Genomic DNA, 21,832 nt, shown 5'->3' with positions numbered 1-21,832 from the left:
AGACAGACACACACACGTAGTGGAAGTGGGGGGAATCCCTGACTGAGATATAAAAATATTGACAAAAAAAGATCTCCTTGTGCAGAAATAACTCCTAAAAATAAATAAATAAACAAAGAAATATGTAGCTTCAGACCAATTGGAGGTATAACCTTGACCCAGTCAGTTCTGACCTAGCCACCAAGAGCTTGCATTTAATTCTGGCTGGATTTAACTTATCTTTGTGATGACATGGAGTGGATATGAGTGTGTTGGCTGGCTCATGGTAGGAGCCTTGACTCCTGCATCAAAACCTTAACCAGGAAGAATTGAAAGCTGAGGCTTGAAGTTTAATGTCCAGGCTCAGGCTCGATATATGAATAACACTGAATTCATGTCTACATTTTGCCAGAGAGAGTCAGTGCTTTTCCAGTAAGGGCCAAGCAAAACAAGCTCATGATTTAGGGTCTGTCAAGGTGCCCCTACCCCGCTTCACCTCTTCAGAAAGGTCTTCCTAGACACTGTTCAAATAGGTCCTATCCCATTGGCCTGAAGTTATCACATAGGTAGCGCTTCGGCCAGATTATATTATCCTTCAGGAAATGTATTAGCTTCTAACAGAACAAAACGAAACATACATCCAGTGCCTGAAGGCATCCACTTAGCAGGTAATCATAGCAATGGAAATTAATCTCTACCTTAGCAACCTTGGACTATAAAAGAAATGGCAAGAACAATGCCTCTGAAGGCTGCCAGACCAAAAGGATGAGTCTGTTCGTTGTGAAAACAACATCCTCCCTGTCTGGCTGTCTGTGTTTATTAGGAATCATAGATTTTTCTTATATGAACTGTGATAATAAACAACCTGGCTATTAAATCCACTTCCTATCCTGAACCTTTCACCTAGGCCAGCCGTGGGGAGGCGTACCTCTGCCAGTGGCGAAGCCTGCTGCCTGCCCTAGCCGTGAATGTTTGTTCTAGAGCACGGCAAGCACCCTTCTGATGCCATTTTGAACTGGTGTGGCTGGCTGGAGCGTGGGTGACAAAGAGCAGAGAAAACCCTACTCTCAGCTGCCTCCAGCAGGGCTGGTTCTGATCCATGTTTACTCTTTGGCTCATGAAGGATGGATGCTTCGTGAGTCCAGCATAGCCTTTCTATGTGAGCATGACCTGAACTGCTCATGGACTCTGGTTTGCTCTGTGCCATTCACTGGAGGGGGTTCCTGTGCAGGGGTCACAGAAGCCCATGTGGACCCTAAAACATGGTCGCTACGAAAAGGCCTCATATGTATTTCTTTCAGGCCAGTCTCTGTACCCCTGAGGTGTGCACATCTGACCCAGGCTCCAGTAACTTCTCCTGTTGGCCTCTCAGACACCTGAAGATTTCTCATGCTGTTCCCTCACCTGGAACAGCCTTTGCTAGCTACTCGTCTCATGGCTGGATCCTTCTTTTCCTTCAGGTCTCAGTTTCTTCTGAAAGGCTTTCTCTAACAAAGCTGCCACCACACTGTTTGTAATCTTCCTATCAGTACACTATACTCATTTTCTTTGAAACATTTATCACAGTTAGTTATGATGTATGTGTTTACTGGCTCACTGTCTCTCTCCCCAGATAGAGAATAAACTACCACATCTCTATTATTCATTGCTTTACACCTAGCACCTAGCATACGGTAAGTTGTCAATACATATATGTTGATTGAACGAGGCTACTGTTGGTTCCTGAAAATGACCAGAACCCTGCTTTAGTTTTCCCAGAAAAGGTTAGAAAACAACCTCGCCTCTTTTTCCCCATGGCAATTAGGAGAGTAGAGAGAAGCGTTAGCATGAGAGGGGATAGAAAGAGACTTCCAGCAAGACTTTCATTGTTGTACAAGAAAAATATTAGGAGGCTAAGCTAACACCTTTGTGCCCAGACGTGCCAGCCCCCACCAGCCACCTTGCCAACATTTCTCACTCTGCCTGGCTGGGCAGCTGGTGCCAGAGCCCCTGTTTCCCTGTATGGGTAACTCTTAGCGTTAACTAGACAATTGTTGGCACCTCACTTATCCCCGGGCATCTCCACAGCAAGGGTTAATCATTCTCAAGAGACTTGTTTAGGGGCTTGATTGGTTTTGATAACCCTTGGTACCTTCAGCAGGGGCAGGCCCTTTGCACGGAGCTCGTGGAGGGCCAAGTGGCTTCCCTGTCCTGTAACCTAAGTTGCTCTCAGTAACATCAATTCAGTTCCTTTAAGTTCCGTTCAACCCAATCCAATCTTTACTGAACTCCTACAGTGTAGATAAATGGTGGTTGATGAAGCTGTTCACTAAGCCATGTGAGGCAGCTCTTCCAACAGGTGGCAGTGAGCTTGACTGTTCTCCTTGGGAACCTCTGGTTGCTGCCACATAGCTCTCTGGATCCCTGAGTGTTCTCGGTGGGGGGAGTGATGCTGGGATGACTTGTTCACTTGCACCTTCCAGAGAGACCAGTCAGGACACCACCCAAGTAATCATCTGAGCCAATGGACTGTTTTTTTTTTTAAAGGTATATACTTATACGGCTTTTTAAAAAAATGTATTTATTTTATTTTTGACTGCATTGGGTCTTCGCTGCTGCACACAGGCTTTCTCTAGTTGCGGCGAGCGGGTGCTACTCTTTGTTGTGGTGTGCAGGCTTCTCATTGCAGTGGCTTCTCTTGTTGCGGAGAACGGGCTCTAAGCATGGGGGCTTCAGTAGTGTGGCACGTGGGCTCAATAGTTGTGGCTCGTGGACTCAGTAGTTGCGGCTCAAGGGCTTAGTTGCTCCGTGGCATGTGGGATCTTCCCGGACCAGGGCTCAAACCAGTGTCCCCTGCATTGGCAGGCAGATTCTCAACCACTGTGCCACCAGGGAAGCCCGCCAATGGACTCTTGAATCTTTTTAGTACCCCTTTTCTTCCTCTGTTCTCTCTCACTTCTTGTCTCCAGCTGGGAGGCTTTCTTTCCTTCTCTGCCTTCTTTATAAAGGCACTCATCAACACATTCAAGGGTCTCAGTCCCCACCTGGGTTTTGGGGTCTATATCATGGTGAGATCTGTCCCAAGTCAGGGATACTGCCTCAATGCCTTACTCATATTTTCTTTATTTCAGTTCATTTTCAAGGGATTCTTTGTTATAAATTTACTGTGATTTCTTTCAAAAGCCTTAACTGAGCACCTACTATGGGCCAGGTACTCTGAGCCTTGCCTTCAAAATTACTCATACTGCATTGAAGAAAACAAATGCTTAAATAAGTAAACATGAAGCAGAGTAAAGTCTCATGTTGCTGTTTTACATATGTGTGTACATCTATGTATATCTACATACAGCAGTGTTCTATGGGGTTGCTGTCAGACCCTGAAAATGCCCAAGTCCTTGAATTCGTTCTTCCTATTTTATTTCTGACTGGTAAGTTGTAGGGCTTTGGTGTATTGGAGAGAGCAGGCCCAGTTGAAGGAGGTCAGTGGCTAGTCCAAGCTGTCGGATTATTGCTACTCAAGAATGAGGAATCACTCTTGCCGGCTCTTTTGATTGTTCGAGAGAACTTGGAAAAATCAGATTTCTCATGTGACATTTTCCAACATTATAGCATGCTATTGGCTCCCCCAAAACCCCACCTAGAGCTGAATATAGCTCCTAGTCACCAATTTGTAAGACTGATTTGCACCAGGCATGCAGACTTCTTTGTGAACATTTTAGCTCAACTGGAAACCATGTGGGCTGATTTTATGGGCTTTCAGTCACCATGTGTCAGTTCATCTCCTGTGGTGCTGATGGCCTTCGGTCCTCAGCTACCATGCATCGCTGTCTATCCTCTGATGATCCATTATCTTCTGGAAGGTTCACCTGACGTGTTGCTATTCACACGGTAGGGGTTCCCAAGATGTCTCCCCAAATCACCCGGAGCCCTGTTGTTGCTTTGAATACCCCTGGTTTGCTCTGGGTTCCATTTTCTCTTCCTTTCCTTATGTGAATTCTGCTTTCCCTGAATTCTGCTGTAGGATCTCCTTTCCTTTGTCCCCTTTCATCTGTTCTCCTGACCTCCTGGCAGAGGCTGGTTAGCTGTTTATGAAAACTGTTCCTTCTTCTTCCTGGGCACATGGTGAGATTGCATTTCCCAGCTTTCCCTGAAGGTAAGGGAGACCCTGTGGCTGACCAGGTTCCACGAACTGACCCCAACTACCTCCTGTGTCCAGCACTCCCCCCTGCCCTCTGCCTCCGCCTTGCCTTTCCTCATCCAGTGGCTCAATGCAGATCACCATGGCAACCTTAAAAGCCAAGTGTTGAATATGGCAAAGCCACAAAATAGAAGAATCTTGGATCCCTGCATCAATACTTGGGGGAGAGCTGCCTGCTGCTCAAAAACTCCTGTTTTCTACTTTATATGAGTGAGAAATTAACTACTCCTGCATTTGAGCGATTATCTATTTTGGTGTGTGTTAGTGACTCTTAGATGTCTGCTAGATTATGTGCAACATAAAATCAGGGAGACTGCTCTATTTGTCTTTTCCTAGCTGGATTCCTAGAACCTGAGCATAGTGGTGGACGCACCAGAGGTGCTCAGTTGATGCTTCGGGAATGAAAGAAAGGCAAGGAGAGGGGAGGGACTGGTACCATGCAAGCGATCACACATGGTTGCTTTACTCCTAAGACTAAATCAAATGCTGAGTCCCACACTGAGAGTCTGAGTGAAGGGAACCCTCTCTGTCCCCCTTCTAGGAGGATTGCTGTCATAGGTCACCCGAAGCATAATGTTGGTTGAATTAAGTGCGTTAAAACGTAGCTCACCAGATCCTCAGAGTACGTAGGACTTTCCTAGGAGGAGCACCTGAAGAGGTAAACATGGTTGAAATTGGGGTGAGAAATACAAAAAGAGAAGCAGGTCTATGCGATGCCGTGGAAATATTTCCAGCAGCCAGTTGCTCTGTGCTTATCTGTATCAGGTCACATGTCCACAGGAAAGTTATCTGGACTATGAATGTTTGTCTTGACTTGTTTTACTGGGGGAGATGAGGTGGGGTAGGGAGACCAGAGGAGTAGAGGATCTTAGAAACCATATTTTAAAGGGAGTTTTTCATATCTGACTTTTACTAAATTGCATAGAAAGTCATCAGATTGCATAGAAAGTGAGCAGCTTGCGTAGAAGGAAAGGGGAAACCCCTCTTGTCCTTGTGTCATTGTGGTATTGAGCAAATTTGTATTTCTGCATTCTCAAGCGGGTATAAACCAAGCGCTTCTCTCTTAGTAGGGGACAAAAAGCTGCTTCCCCAGCACCTTTCTGAGTTGCCCCGTAGTTTTCAAGCACATTTCTCCCTCCCCCATCACACACAAGCTTCAGCGCTGCAAGGTTGTGCAATGACCTTGTCACTCTTTCGAGTCCTGCTGGGCATTTCACAATTACAGTGTAATAGAGAGCATCTGCGTCAAGGTCTGTTTGGAGCCTTCCCGTTTGGTTGAGCTTCAAACAGCTCTTTGGCTGTTCCTTTCAACGAGTAATATTTAAAGTGTACAAATAAGCATCTGAAGTTATTTTCACCTAAATTACTTTTAAAGATTGATTCTTTTTTTTTTAAGAATCAAGTTGAAAAAAAAAAAAAAAAGTACCTTTTCCCACCCTTACCTCATGCCAAAACACTTCAGACTTGCCAGGGTAATCTGCAGGTGGGCACAGACTGAGCTTGAGAAGGTTGAGCCCAAAGGGAAAAAAAGGTTTGTGAGAGTTATGAGCAGATGGTGGGAGGTTTTATTTTTAATTAGGGGCTGATCAAGAATGGAAATCTGTATGTAATCTGAACCTCTGTGTGCACGCTGGTGGACACTCTATGGGGGAAACAATGGGAACCTCTGTTGGAGCTTTATCTGAACTGCAGCTCTGTTTTCCATACCTCAGTTGTCCAGGTAACTGTATTGTTAAAGGCAGTGACTTAACCGTAGGGAGTTCTCAGCCTCAGGGCAGGGAAACTGTCTACAACCTCCTGATGATGATGGGGAGGTGGGGAAGAGGGAGGGGGGTGGGGAGAGAGAGAGAGAGAATGAATCACCTTTAGAAACTGAAATGCCTTTGTCCCCCAGCACTAAATGCTTGTTTCCAAATCTGGAGCAAGTACCCAGAATTCTTCTTTCTCTTCCTTCTGCCTGAAAGGATGAAACTTTGCCCTGTGCGCTCTCCTAGTTCCTGGTCATCTTACAGCTTCTTGGGGGACCAGTTGGATATCTAGACTAAAAAAGGCTTCCTCTTCTCCCTCCACAGCAACAAGCTGCACTTGGTCGTCATTGTCATAAACGCGTGCAAACTCATTTGCTTTTCTGTCTTGAAAATTCACATAATTAATTGTCTTAACCTACTTTGTATATGTAAGACTAGAGCCAATTATGTACATTGCCTCATCAGATAGGGGCTTTGCCTGCCTGGTCCTGACTCTTTTCTGTGTATCAGTATTTCTTGGCAGAGGTACTTGCATTACAGGCTGCTGTCCTGGGACTGGAGATAAAAGCACCCCGACACTTAGCAATAATGGATGAGCTAAGTCTAACAGAGAGAATAACTCAGTGATTTAGGGTTGGGGTGAGAATGATAAACATATAGTTGTGCTTTGCTCAAATCCAATCCTCTTGCCTACCCTTCTCTCCTTTTGAAATAGATGAGTTCTTTCTAAATAATATGGGATGTGGGAAGAGAGCATGATAAGACATCATCTGAGAGAAATCCATCCATGTGCAGACAATCCTTGAGAAGGATTAAAAAGGATAGTTTCTGGATCGTTGCAAATTTATTAAATAATTTTCTTCCAAGGAGTTTGGGAAAGATTTGTAACTGAATGTGATCTAATTCTTTCTTGAAGATCTGAGAAGAAATTCAGTCTGAGTTCTGGGAAGGAGTGTGTCCCTTCTCTTGGGGAAGGAGGTAAATAGGAAGGCAGCCTTGAATGTAGTACAGGGATGGAATCAGTGAGAAGGGGAGAAGAAAGGAGAGGATCTCTTCCAAAAGGAAACCAAGACTCAACATGCTTTTACAAATGGCTTGCGGGGGCTTCCCTGGTGGCGCAGTGGGTGAGAGTCTGCCTGCTAGTGCAGGGAACGCGGGTTTGAGCCCTGGTCTGGGGGGATCCCACATGCCGCGGAGCGACTGGGCCCGTGAGCCACGACTGCTGAGCCTGCGCGTCTGGAGCCTGTGCTCCGCGACAAGAGAGGCCGCGATAGTGAGAGGCCCACGCACCGTGATGAAGAGTGGCCCCCGCTTGCCACAACTAGAGAAAGCCCTCGCACAGAAATGAAGACCCAACACAGCCAAAAATAAATAAATAAATAAATTAATTAAAATGAATAATGCTTTAAAAAAAAAAAAAAGGCTTGCGAAGGTTTTTTTAAAAAGCATTCTTATTTTGTAACTTATTGTCAGTAGACCGGGGCCAATTAAATTATGATAGGTAACAATAAGTATGGGTTAAAAAAAAAAAAAAAAAAAAAAGGCACTAGAAGAAAAAACCCTCGGGAAGGAGAGGAAGACTGTGATCACATTCATCCATTAAATGTTTTTCTGTTTATAAAATTTAAAAACCTTTCTCACATTGTTGCTGTCTTTGCCCAGCTTAAAAACAATGATTGTTCCCTGTGGTATCTGAGAAAGGTGGGCCTGAAAGAGGTATTCCAGATGTAAAATTCAGATTGCCTTGGCAGGTAATTCAACCGAAGGCTTTTATTCTGTCTGGTTTTCCAAGCCAGAAGGACATACCTGGAAGGACACACCTGAGAGGAGGCAGATGCAAAACTGAGGAATAAGAAAACGCAAGCTGCCCTCTGAGAGAAAAAAAATAGTCTTTTAGAGTCCTGTTTGGGCATCTATAAGGGCAGCTGTACCCAAAGAGGGAACTTCAGGAGGATTGAGTCGAGGAGTGAAGAGTGGGTATTTTCATGTGGGAATACATCCTCAGGAGCAAAACTGATATATCTTCTTGGATTTGTGGTTATAACATGGGTTATACTCAAATATCAAACAGAATTTCATGGATCAAAGCCCTATTCTGATGCATTAACAAAATAATTAAACATTTTAAACAGTGAAAGTAGAGGCTATTATTTTCACCTATTAATCAGTCCACAATGTTTATTAACCTAGTAATGTTTGGAGGCTGGGAAGTCAGTGGGTTAGAGAAATTTAGATTTCAATTTTGAATACTGTGTTCTGCTTTATTATGATCTAATTAAGTCTTTCAAGGCTTCTTTAAGTGTTTCCTTCATAATCTGGACACTTATGTCTACTGCTCCTTGCATTTATTATGATTACTAAGAGCTGTTCACTTTAGTAAGAGCTTGTGCTAACCCTTAGAGAAAAAAAAAAGAATGGGACCAAAGAAGAGATCCTTGTCTGCAGGTCAGACCCAGGTCAGCACCTGGGACTCTTGTAACCAACAAACTGAACTAAGTTTGGAACTGGAGGCTAAAGATGGCTGTAAGAATAATTATGAGAGTCAATATTAATTGGGTATTTATTATGTGATTAGTGCTAAGTATATTACCTATTGTGATAGTTAGCTTTATGTGCCAACTTGACTGGGCTAAGGAATATCCAGATAGCTGGTAAAACATTATTTCTGGGTTTGTCTGGAATGGTGTTTCTGGAAGCAATTAGTATTTGAATCAGCAGACTGAGTAAACATGATTCACCCTCACCAGTATGGGTGGGTATTGTTCAATCCATTGAGGGTACAAATAGAACAAAAAGGTGGAGGAAGGATGAATTTTCTCCTTGAGCTGGGACATCCATCTGCTCCTGCCCTTGGACATGGGGGCTCCTGGTTCTTGAGTCTTTGACCTTGAACTTGGAGTTACACTATCTGCTCCCCTGGTTCTCAGGCCTTCAGACTGGGACTGAATTATACCACCAGGTTTCCTGGGTCACCAGCTTTCCAACAGTATATTGTGGCATATCTCGGCCTCCATAATCACATGAGCCAATTACCATAATAAATCCCTTCTCATATATCTCTATATGTCCTGTTGGTTCTGTTTCCCTGAAAATGCACGTGTACTTTCTCTGTTAATCCTTAAAGCTGTCCCATAGATAGAACCATTATCCTTTCTATTTTACATATGGGAAAAGTGAGCCCGAAAGGGCTTGGCAACTTGTATGAAGATACTGCTGGCAAGTGGCAGGATTGGGATTAGAATCTTGCTCCGTCTCACTTTAGAACTTGAGCTGGACCCCAATGTGTGAAATTACTTCCAATTTTATGACAGTTGATGTAGAAGACACCATTTGCCCATAAAAACCCTTCAGATAAATCCTCTAAACTGGAGGTTGAGTTCTGTGCTGAAGTTCAGTCACTCAGTTTACAGAGTGTTAAACTACTGACATAATCCCTTCTTGAAGAAACTCTAAAGGCAAGTGAGAACCAAATAAAATATTAGCACCAGAATGAGCCCCAGTTGACTGCTTCACCTTTCTTTCTCCTGAGAATGTGCCTCAGTTTAATTTACTTCTACAAATGTTAATTTAAAAATAAGTATATAGTCCAGTACTATAAGTACTATGGTAAGTACTGTTAATTAAGGCAAATTAATAAAAGCAAAATATGCTTGAAACCGTTAAGAGATCACATTTGAATCTAAATAAAAAATATAATTCACTTAGCTCCCCAAACAATTCTGTGTTGAAATGTCCCACAAGAGGAGTAACTTTGGTTTCTGGGTGATCTGATAAAGGGATACTTTTCCAAGTATCTGGCTTGAATATTTGCTTTTGCCACCTGTTGGTCTGCACCGCACAGGCCTTCAAGCTCTGTACTTGCGAGCTTCAAGACTGAAGAAAGAGCTCAGAGTTGGTGACAGAGACACTATTGGTTTAATGGATAAGGGAATCTTACGTGTCTGAAGCAAAGTCTTGGAGTGACACCCCGCTGTATGTGGTGGATGGTGGGGCAAGACATGGTCGCAGTCTTGGCTTCCGGTGGGGGGGTGGTAGGGAAGGGAAGATTACCAGTTATAGAGGGAATGTATGTCAGGTTGGCTCATGGGTTACCAGGGAAACTAGCAGAAGGGCAAGCCCTTCACCGCCCCTTTGGTAAGAACAATCACTAGCTGGGGCCTGGGGCAAGTACATAGGAAGGTCAGTTATGTGAGTAGGGTGTAGGTGAAACAGGTACTGGTCAAGGAGAGGATGTACAGAGAGCAAGAGAATAGCCATCTTGGGTGGTCTGACCATATACCACCACTGGGTCCACCCCAGAGAGAACTAGCTGAACCATTCTCTGAGCCTCATACTTGGTGCTCAGTAAATATGAGCCCAAGAAAGGACATCTCCTAGGTCAAATTAAGGATATCACTGAATGGCTCCACTGAATCAGATAAATCAGGAAGAAACAGCTGAGGAATTTTGAACCTTCCAAGAAAGAAGTGTAAGCAAGCCCTGGTAATTTATAGGAGATAGTTGTATCTGCTGCTCATATTAAAATAACGTTTGATTAAGATGTTTAAAACTTAAGCTCTTATTCCTGATTTTTAAAATATCCTATTAATAAACTACAATTTGGTCTGTGAAGTGACACTTGAAATATTTCTGGATTATCCTCTAGGTCATCATGCGCCCGTTCAAGTATACAACCCCTGAAAATCTTCAAGTGAGTTTATCGGAAATAGAGCCCACCCTTGGTTTGGGATCAGTGTCAGTCCGTAGGGGTTGTTATGAAGGTATTTGGCTTTTGTTTTCGTTGAAGTCTCTGTGGGTTGTGATAAAGCATCATTTGGATGGTCAGCTCTGTGTGTCAAGGAGAATGGACTATGAATTCAGACCCAGCTGTTGGCAAACAGACTTGTGTGGGTACAGCTGTGATAAATTCAAGAGGGGATGTAGTAACAATTATGACAACTGACAAGGATGGTTCTTTTTATATTGTGGCCATGATAATATAAAGGAGGGAATCCACTGCAGGAGGAATGCCCATTTGTTAATGAAATCTGTGTAGACGTGATATGCTGTATAGATTTTCAGTTCTGTGCTTCCATTTTCTCATCATGATTGAATGAATGAAGTGTACAACCTTCTTTGTTTATTAACGAGCTTGTTTGGAATAAAGTTTGAACACCATTTATGAGCAACACCATCTCCTGCGAGTGGACATTATTTCAGAGTTTTCTGTAAATTGAAAGTCAGTGAGAGTTTACTTCTGCCTTTTAAGGAGAGGTATTACTAGGCTCAGCCTTTGATTGCCATTTCCTGAGAAAACTTTCTGTTATTATAATCCTTGTTGACCAGTAAATGGGCCGGGGACCTGGAGCTCTCGGAGGCTCACCTCTACTCTTCACCCTCAGATTCCCCTGAGCCCTTGATAGGAGAATTCTTCAAGGAACGAGAGAGAACCTGAGGGCAGGAATGGTTTCCTTGTGATGTTCCTGGAAAGGTTATAAAAAGCCAGTGTGTGAAATAATAGCTTTCCAACTTAATAATTATAATAAAAATAAAATAGATCTAATTTATGGCACTCCTCCTGAGTTCCCCGTACTTTATGTACATTCTCTCTAAATTTGACACAATTCCTGTAAGGTAGTTGGTATTATTGTGATTTCATGCATAAGGAAGATAAAACTTGTAAAAGTTAGGTAACTTGCCTAAGACCACAGCTAGTCTGCCTCCAGAGCCTTTTCCTAGTCTAAGGATACTTATTGCAACAACAAAACCTGCTGCTTTTTGAAAATGGTCACTCGGACACACACACACAGTCTCTCTTGGGTCTAACAGACATATTCACATCATGATAACTATGGCACATGTCCTCTGTTCCTATAACACCGGACATGGGTCTGATGTGACACCACCAGAATCTGGGTTGAGAGGTACTATTTATGTGTAGCAGCAGCAGGATACAGAAAACCACCTGCTCAGAGCAAAGAGAGGGAGCCCGCTGGATTGAAACAGAGAACAATGCACTGTACCTAGTCGTCTTATAGCTGTAAAGCAGCTGATCAAACTCATTGGGAAAAAGCAGGGCATACCATCAGAAGCATCACAAAGTATTCTCTTTTCTCTTTGGGACAGTCAGTTCCTGACTCTGCTCAGGTCACACGCACATCATTATGATCAAAATCAGGCTCCTCAAAGGAGCAAAAATCCATCCCCTGCTGCAAATCCAGGCAGTATGGAGTAGCTGCTTTGTGTACTCTTGAGCTGAGTTATATGCGATACAAACAAGCTTATGTTTTCTCTATGGCATGGAAAAGGAGTTTTGCGAGTATTTCCTTATCTGTTCTCCGTTTCAGCAGGATTATGTTCCTTTCCATGTCAGGCTGCAATTACTTTTTGTAATTTATGTAGTTTGCCTTTCCAAATTTCTCAGATGACTGCACCTTTCACATTCCAGTTGCCTTTTCATATATAGCCCAAGACTCCTTCAATCAGCTCTTCTATCAAAATGTTCAGTTGACATTTATCCAAATGTCTTCCTCCCAGGGCAAAGGCAGCTAACCTTCTGATATCTTTTAGAAGACTAGACAAGAGGACAGAGGGAACCAGATCCCAGTAAGAGAGAGACGGCAACCAGCTGGATTAGTGCTTTTCACACAGAAGGGCTTGGAGTCAGAGCTGAGCAGCTGTCAGGGTGTATCTTCACACTCTGCAGGGCTCTGTGATGCTGTCGGAAATCCCAGGAGCTCTATTGGAGATGAATGAGTCACTGGGAGCCTATTTCCGATGCTGGGGTCCCAACATGGCAGGAAGTTTGTCGTCACACAGGCATGTTCCTAAGCGTCCATCTATGATTGAGCCCCCAGGGGGCCCTTCACTAAGTTCCTGTCACACAAGCCAAAAATAAGCTGAGGATCCACATTGCAAACTATGTGAAAAATGCTCCAGAGAAAGCATTTGCATTTTTTGTTCATAAGTTCAAGTGGAACCAAATCTCCGGCTTAGCTTTTGACCCCAGCTGAATTCCTTGCTTCAGGGTTTGGGCATCTCTGGCATGATTATTGGAGAGACAGATCATTAGAGGTTATCTTAGCAATGAGGAGTTCTGCATTTGTTTACATTGTATAGTCTGTCAAAGTAGAAGACAAAATTGTCTATATTTTGGATTTCCCATCTATTCTTTCTCAGCAATCTGATATAATGTGCATTTAAGAGTGTTCTCCTTGGACTAGAGTTTAGTCTTAGCCATCATTCTCAATATTCAAAGTGGCTGGAAGAGCTTCTTCTTTTCCCTGCTCTGGTCCAGTTGACCAAGGCTAACTGGTGCTTCACTCTGAGCAGTGATATCCCATAAGGCATGCGTTGGAGGCACTCAGATTGACTTTGGCTTTCTATTGTTTTGATATGTTGACAAACAGTTAATGAATGACTTTGTTGAACCAATATGTAGATGTCCACAATTGTGAATCCCATTGATATTCCTTTCCAAAACAATTATGGAAGGAACTGAAAGTCAGATAAAAGTAACATTAGATCCACTGCATTTAGGGAAAAAATGGCATAGGCTATGCTGGGGTTGAGGATATTAAAAATAAATAAGGTGTGTTCCCACTTTCATAAAGATAATAGTCCACATGAAGTGGTATCATGTGAGTTGCATTGGTGGGTTGAGACATATAAATAAACAACACTAGGACAGAGGAATAAGCCACAAACCAGATAATGGATAAGCCAGATAGGGGTTGATTATGCTGGATGGAGAAAGAGTTTGGGGATGACCAAGAGGTGACCAAGAGATTGAATTTTAAAAAATAAATGGGGCCCTAGCAGACACATAATGTGATGAAAAGAGAGGAAAGAATATAAACAAAGGCACATATAACATGCATAGAGAAATGTGAGCATTCAAACATTGCTAAGAGCATGAGGTGTGTGGGTAAATAGATGGAGATGAGACCCAAGAAGTCAGTGAGAGCAAGATTGTGGCAGGTTTTCTATGATGGTACTGGGAATTTTGAACTTCAGCTTCTAGGCAGTGCGTGGTCATGGTGGGCTTAGGTAGGAAAATTTTGTGACTCCAATTGCAGTCTCTGTTGCTGACTCGCCATCATTGATTTTCAAGGCAGAAAAGACTAGAGGGTGCATCTGACCCCACCTTTCACGCCATCTCAAATCTGAATGAGATGTAAAAACTGTGGAGACTCAGCACAATAAAATTTAAAAATAGCCTTTCTCATATGATTTCCTACTCACTTATTTTCCTTTTCCTAAAAATTATAAGCCAACTCTATTTCATTTGGTAATATTGAGGCACTAACTAAAATTAATATTGACAACACTGGACTATACACGCAGCAGGCAACCTTCTATCTTGTTTTTTGGTTCCTTCCAACTTCACCAGTGAATTATAAAAAGAAGTTGAGAGGCCGCCTGATGCCAGAGGTAAAGCTGCTCTAGGTGGAGGCAGAACTGAAATGCAAAAAAGGGCTCAACATTTCCCCACCCTGGAAAATACAAACGAACCCTCAAGACCTTTGATTTGTAGAGCCGCCACAAGGCCTGCGGCGTGTCCCTGTACCAGTGTAGGGGAGAGAGCACAGGCTGGGAGTTGAGGCTGGTATCCTAATCCGATTTTTTACCTTGTAATATTGTATAAACTTGCCAAGTCTTTTGATGTTTTGGAATCTATAATGTTCTTATATTTAAAATAGATGGAATACTAACTGCCCTACTATATAAGTTTGCCAGGGCTGCCATAACAAAACACCACAGACTGGGTGGTTTAAACAACAGAAGTTTAGTTTTTCACATTTCTGGAGGCCAGAAGTCCAAGATCAAAATGTTGACAGGTTTGTAGATGGTCACTTTATCACTGTGTCCTCATATGGTCACATCTCTCTGTCTATGTCTGTGTCCCAATCGCCTCTTCTTATAAGGACAACAGTCATATTGAATTAAAGTCCACCCCAATGACCTCATTTAACATTAATTACTCCTTTAAAGACCCTATCTCCAAATGTAGTCACATTCTGAGGTACTGGGGGTTAGGACGTCAACACATGAATTTTGGGGAGACACAATTCAGCCCATAACACCTACTTACATTCTGGTGGTGTTTTGAAGGGACCAGTAAGATCATGTCAACTGGGGAAGCATAAATTTTATTGTGACTACAGAGTATTTGTGATTATGGTTGCCTGGGTCAAATATAATTGACTGAGTCCTCCTTCTGGTCGGATGGTCTATTTTCTTTACTAGCCTAGAAAGCCTATGGAGGTCTCTGGGGTTAATCTTTCCTTCCAGGGTATAGAGCCACCTACTTCTGATTATCCACACATGCATGTTATCCATTCTCCTTTTTTATTTTAACCTTCATCGCTAGATTTTACCAATTTCTTCTCTGCTTGTGAGCACATGGAATACTATACTTCTCAGTCCCTTTACATCGTCCCCACCTTATGAAATATAATGTTCTTCTAAGGAGATGGACAAACTTGTGAAGGAAGTAGTGAGCCTGAGAGCCTTAGAGAAGACGATGCGTTAGTAAGAGGTTAGAAGAGATCATGCATTACTGTGTCTCAAGCTTTGGACACAGGGCCGCAGCTGCCACTCCTGGGATCTCAAGAGCCAGGAGAAGGCTGTCTACCAGTTCTTTGCATTTGGCCGTGGGTGGACCTCACACATTCACTGTTTCTATCTTTTACCAGCTGGTTCTTGGTCACCTTCACCTCCCATCAAGCAATCTCCTCTTGCCGACAGACGTCACTCAGGTAACTGCAGTCAGTAAGCAACTATTTGTAAAATCTGCCTTGCTCTTTAAATTCCTCTTGCAATTGTTGTTTGTGTTCATTGTCTATCTTCAAATGGTTGCTTAACAATTTCTTTATATTAGGGTATATATTTGTTGCATTATAGAAAGAAAATGTAATAATATCCGAAACTATACAGTACTGTTGGGTCTGGCATATAACAACACCCACTGAGGTGTGCAGCAAGTATTAAATAATTAGACAATGGGGGAATTGTTAGGTAGATGTTGCAAAGTGTTTTAGTGATACTTGGGGAAAGTGGTTGGGAACACAGTGCACTGTTTTATTCCTATTTAAAGTAATGAAACCTAGGGTCCTACTATAAAAATTCACTAGCAGGCTTTTAGGAATGGATTTGATTTGGATAACAAGGGATTCCTATATTCAACTTATAAATTTAAAATTTGTGACTAGTTTTGACTTTTCATAATGACGTATGCAACTCAATTATGTCAGAGGGAGGCTAGGAGAGAATGCTCATCTGTCAAATATCTTCCTTATTTTCTCATCTCCTGAAGCATATTTAACAAGATCTGCAGTTGAGGAAAGGAGAGAGGAAGAGGAGGTTGGAGAAAGGGAGTGATTTCTGGTAACCATCCTCAACATAACTAAGGACAGCCTTGACGTTATACATTTTCAAGGATATTAGTGGAGAAATAGATAGTGGGCCCTTTTCAACAAATCAAATATTCAACTTGATTTTAATATTAACTTTCTCTAGTGAAACATACTGTCTTAAAAAGTATGGTCCTGCATCTTCCGTTTGAGAACTTCATGGAGTTTATACTATTTATAGTCTCTATGCTTATTTTGCTTTATCCTTTCTGTGTACGTTCCCCAGTCTCCACTTGTGGAAGACACTTATGGGAAGGTATGGTAGCAGTAAATATATTCAGTGCTTCTCACATGACTAATAAGATAATAACCTATTTTGAGTAGTTGCAATTTTGAGTTTTGCCAAGATTTTTCTTCCTCTCTCAGTCTTGCTTGGCTTCAAAACAGACTTGTTTGACTTTGAAGAGATGGCTCCTTTGACATACATTTTAAATCAAGAATATAAGCTTCTCAGCTTCTCAATGAATGAGATGTTTTTGTTGAATGTGTTTGAGGTCAGATTTTGTCTGTCTGCATTTCACTGGTTTTTGATTATTTTCTATCCCACCTCAGCTTCAATTCTTCTCCAACCGATAGACTCAGCAACAACCTTCTACACTGCCCAGTGAAGGGACTCTAGGGAGGGAATTAAGCAAGTATCATAAAAGGCTCTATGAGGCAAGATTTGTGGATAGGAAGACTGGTTATGAAAAATCAAGTTTTAAAAGGTTAGGTAGTTGCTTGGAGAGGAATGTATGAAAGACTGGATTAATTTCCGTTTAGGAAACCGACCTAAGAAAGCATCCTTTGCCATAGGAAAGGGTACCTCTAGGCAGTTCTCCTGATTACTAGGCTGGTGTTCTCTTTATTACACCACGTGGCTAAGGAATCTTTGTTTCCAGCTGCAAACAAAAAATCTTATTGAGTCAGAGGTGAAATAGTCATAATAGGGCATTATATTTACATTTCCTTTTGTATTTACTCAGAAATTTCGTATCTGTCATTCCTTTATGAGCCAGTTTTGTGAAGTGGAAAGAACATTGGACTTGGAGCCAGATAATCTACTAAAACCAGCTAACATATCTTTCCCTGAAGAATCTTGAGGAGCCAATGAGATATTGTAATTGACAGTCCTTGCAGTTTTTATCAAGGTAGGAACTTTTCACAGATCCCTTTAACTCTGAGCCTTGATATCTTCCTCCATAAAACAAAGGAGTTAGGTAGCAACTGAGCAATCTCTAACTTTCTCACTCTCACATTATTTTTTTTTTTTAAACTTTGGGAGGTAAGTGGAGTCAGATCTGTGGTATTGAGATTTATAGGAAGAAGTATATATTTGGTCTTCCACCAGGTTTCTGGCACAGAGCTCCTAAAACCCCTGGAGTTTCCTGTGCTGAGAGTAATAAAGATGTCTTCTGTTATGTCAGTGAGGTGACTTCCTTAGGACTGTGCCAGTTGCCAGGGAAACCAACAAAGGGATTACAGGGTTGGAATTTTCATCCCCTCCACACCCACCTCCAGGGAGGAGAGAGTGGCTGGAGATTGAGTTCAGTCACAATGAACAGCTAATGATTTACTTAATCATGCTTATGTAATGAAGCCTCCATAAAACCCCCAAAAAAGACAGGGTTCAGAGAGCTTCCAGGTTGGTGAACACATGGAGGTGCTGGGTGGGTGGTGTGCCCAGAGAGGGCAAGGAAGCTGCAAGCCTCTTCTCAAATATCTTGCCCTATGCATCTCTTCCATCTGGCTGTTCCTGAGTTATATATCCTTTTATAATAAACCAGCAATCTAGTAAGTAAATTGTTTCTCTGAGTTCTGTGAGCCTCTCTAGCAAATTAATTAAACCCAAGGAGGTTCTATATAGGTTCTCAGATCTATAGCTGATGTGTCAGAAGCACAAGTTACAATCTGGAGTTGTGATGGGCACCCAAAGTGGGAGGGGGTGAGCCCTTAACCTATGGGATCTGATGCTATCTTCAGGTAGATAGTGTCAGAATTGTGTTAAATTGTAGGACACCCAGCTGGTGGTATGTGAGAATCCCTTGGAGGTGTGGAAAAAAACCACACATTGGAACTGGGTGCAGAATCCCAAGACAGTTAAAAAAAAATCCTTTTCACAAAAGAGGAACTGGAGGAAAGAGGTAAAGTGAGTGGCCTGACTGACTGGGGATGAGAGATGAGCAAACACTTTCCCCACTCAGCGGTGTTTTCCTCATTTGTCTTAGATGCTGGCAGGGTCAGTTGTATTCTATGAAGAGCTTCATGTGGCCCTCATACTTGGACAACCTTTCACTGAATGCAAATGATTTTAGGATACAAAACAGCAAGGTCAGACCTCAGCTGCACCCCAGAGGAGCTCTGATCTCAAAGAAAAATTAGCAAAACTGCTTCTCTGGGTAAAATGGAAATGTTGGGGGTCTGAGCTGCTAGCACCTGTGAAGAGCTGCATGACCCATGGGCAAGGAGGAACATTATCCTTCCAAGACTTGTTAGTTGTCCAGTAAGTGGGTCTATGGGTCTATTTCCTCTTAAAACCAGAGGTTCTTATCATTTTGATTTGTGAATTTCATGATGGGTAATATCACTTTACAAAAATGCAGTTTGAACCATCACAGATAATTTTTGCAAATAATTTCAGTGGGTCAAAAAAAAAAAATCCCCTGGAAACTGTACGACAGCCCACTTAGGTCATTGGTCCTGAAAATTTAGTACACAAAGGAATACCACTGGGACAACATTCTCAGAAATTCTGATTCATTAGATATTAAGGAGCTGTTCCTAGTATTCCGAATTTTTAAAAGCACCCAAGAGAATTCTGATTCGAGCGAGCAGGATTCAATACTAAAAAAACATTGTCATAGGGGTCCCTGGCTTTTAGTTAAGAGACACTGCCTTGGACTGCCTTAGAATTCCAGTGTTCCTGAGTTCATTCCCCAAATTGATATCATCTTTCTCAAATTCAGTCTGAAAAGAAAACCCAAGTCCCCATCAAATGAATTAGGCACACTGGAGCAAAAACCAAACACAATGTAGATTTTTGTCCTGACTGAGCCAGTTTGGCTGGCTTCCTGGTCTGGCATCACCAGTTGCGTATTCAGTTTCCAAGTCCCTGGGTGACAGGACGCCTGGCTTCATACCAGTATGGGCACTCATCAGCTGCACTGTACAGTACAAGAACTGTCACATAAGAATGGGCTAGTCTCTGTGAGACCATTCTGGGTTTGCTCTGAAGTAGCACCATCAAAAGAGTGGTTACAAATGGAAGTTGAGATCAGAGCCAGAGAAGTGGTGTTGACCAGCAGATCTCTGAACAAGGCAGTGCTGTCAACAAAGGGTAAAGCAAGTTCTCAGCAGGGCTGGGACGCGTGGTAACAACGTTTGAGTTGGATGGAGGCAAGCAGTTCAGGAGGGAGGCTATGAACAAAATGAAGTTGTTGGTCTTATCACACCCTGACCAGCTTAAACACACTGGACTTGACACAAGATACTCTCTATGGACATTTGCTGATGAATGCTTACTAATAGAGGTCCAAGAAATAAAAACCCTGTGGATGTTAAAATTTGTCCCTCCATCTTCTTTCTGATGACTATTTCTTTTTTATTTTTTTAATATTTATTTATTTATTTATTTGGTTGCACCAGGTCTTAGTTGCAGCAGGTGGGCTCCTTAGTTGTGGCATGTGAACTCTTAGTTGCAGCATGCATGTGGGATCCAGTTCCCTGCCCAGGGACCGAACCCGGCCACCCACATTGGGAGTGCAGAGTCCCAACCACTGCGCCACCAGGGAGGTCCCTGATGACTATTTCTTAACAATGAATTTAGGCAGAAACCATGAATAACTCTTTGTATGTAGTTTTTGTTAGCAATCTTCTTTATTAGGGTATTGTCTAGTTTGGGGGTTGGAAAATGTTTTATCTGCAGTGCCAGATAGTAAAATGTTTTAGACATTGTGAACTACAATACTGTCTCTGTTGTATGTTCATCATTTTTTTCCTTTTTACAATTCCCTAATAATGTGAACACTATTTTTGGCTCTCTGGCAGTACGAAAACAAGGCATGGACTGGAGTTGGCCCTCAGGCTGTAGTTTGCTGACCCTCCACTAGATTGTCTCAACAATAAAATAAGATTATTTTGTTTTTACATGGTGTTTGATATTTTCTGTCAGCAAATATAGTCAATGGGAAAAAATTCACAGTTATCTGTTCCCCACTGAGAACATATCCCCTCCATTATGTACTGATAGGAGAGCCTAAAGCCATAGTGTGAGAAGTAGTGTTTTCTACACTTGAGTCCTCCTGTAGCAATCTAATATTATAAGCTGTAAGGGAAGAGATGAATTTTAACTGGGTTTCGTTTGACATAAAAATTCAGACTTGATGGTTTTTCCCTTTTGGGCTCTTATTTTTAAAATTAACTCCTATGATTTTGGCTTATATTTTAAAAATATATGCACATTATGGATTATTTGGATGATTAGTTCACATCTGAGTACTACTATGAGATTTAAATCCAAGTAGACATTTGAACATAAGATCTTTTTTGATTCCAGTAGTGCTGCCTTAACTGTTGCCACATAATGAGACTAAAACAGAGGTAAATTTAGTAAAGGCCAAGTGATTTCATGGTTCTGGGGTCCTTTAATAGAGGAAAAATAGTTGGATATTGGATCATCACATAACACATGCTATATATAGTACCAAACTAGAACAGTCCTGTGACAAAAATGTTAGTTCCATATCCTCACTGGAGTAAAAGAGGTTCAATTTCAGCACTACAGTATTTCGGTCACATTCAGTTAATGCTGTTAATTTGAATTTTGGTGATGATATATTAGTAAATTTGTGTATAATTTGTCCTGTTATGAATATGTGCGTGTGTGTGCGTGTGCGTATACTCAATTTAGATCAATCCCAGAGGTGTTAGTAGACTATCACAGTGGTCAGTATGCAAATGGGAAGACTCAGGAAAAATGCAGGTGCAGTCAGGATGGTTAGAGCAAGTCTGTGCTGGTCCACGCAAAGATGCCCTTTCCTCTGGGCTGATGCATACCTGAGCTGAGCCAGGGTACATGACCAGCAGTGACTGGCTGGATTTTACCCTCACTTGTCCCCTCGGCTGAGCACTCTTGTTCAGAGGTATGTTCCTGCCCTGAGTGAAAGAAAATGAATTTGAGAGATAATGTGTAAATATAATCTTTGAGGCCTGCTAGCCAATTAAATTTGGAGATCAAGGATTGCTCCCAACTTCTGGCTTTGGTGACTATTGTTTTAAAACAATATCTGATGCATTGGCTCCTTCAGAACAGTCACAATAATTTGGTATTAACTTTGGAAAAGCTTCGGTGTACTCACGAAAAACAAAAGCCAAGAAAAGAGTATTGAAAGAGGGAAGCAGTGGCAGCAGTAGGAATGGACAAGACGTCCACTACAAAGTAGAAACCTGAAGGACTTAACCACTTATTCTTTCCTATGTGTGTATTTATTAGGGGGTGTCATAGGCATGAATCCACAGTGCCCCCTACTGCCTCAGAGGGCGTCTGTGCCAACACG

General features: G+C 42.2%; 1 long non-coding RNA gene across 1 annotated transcript in view; it reads left to right on the top strand.

The window, feature by feature from the left end:
* Positions 1-18,989, top strand: part of LOC309625516 — an 86,791-nt gene extending 67,802 nt beyond the window's left edge. Inside the window, exon 3 of the long non-coding RNA XR_014242555.1 lies at positions 15,582-18,989. This is a non-coding gene — a long non-coding RNA (uncharacterized lncRNA). The remainder of the gene's footprint in view (positions 1-15,581) is intronic.
* The last annotated feature ends 2,843 nt before the right edge of the window (positions 18,990-21,832 follow it).

Source organism: Balaenoptera borealis, assembly GCF_965194805.1.
Source record: "Balaenoptera borealis genome assembly, chromosome: 3".
Taxonomy (NCBI): domain Eukaryota; kingdom Metazoa; phylum Chordata; class Mammalia; order Artiodactyla; family Balaenopteridae; genus Balaenoptera; species Balaenoptera borealis.
Note: the sequence above shows the minus strand (reverse complement) of the source record. Positions and strands in the feature narration are given on the sequence as shown.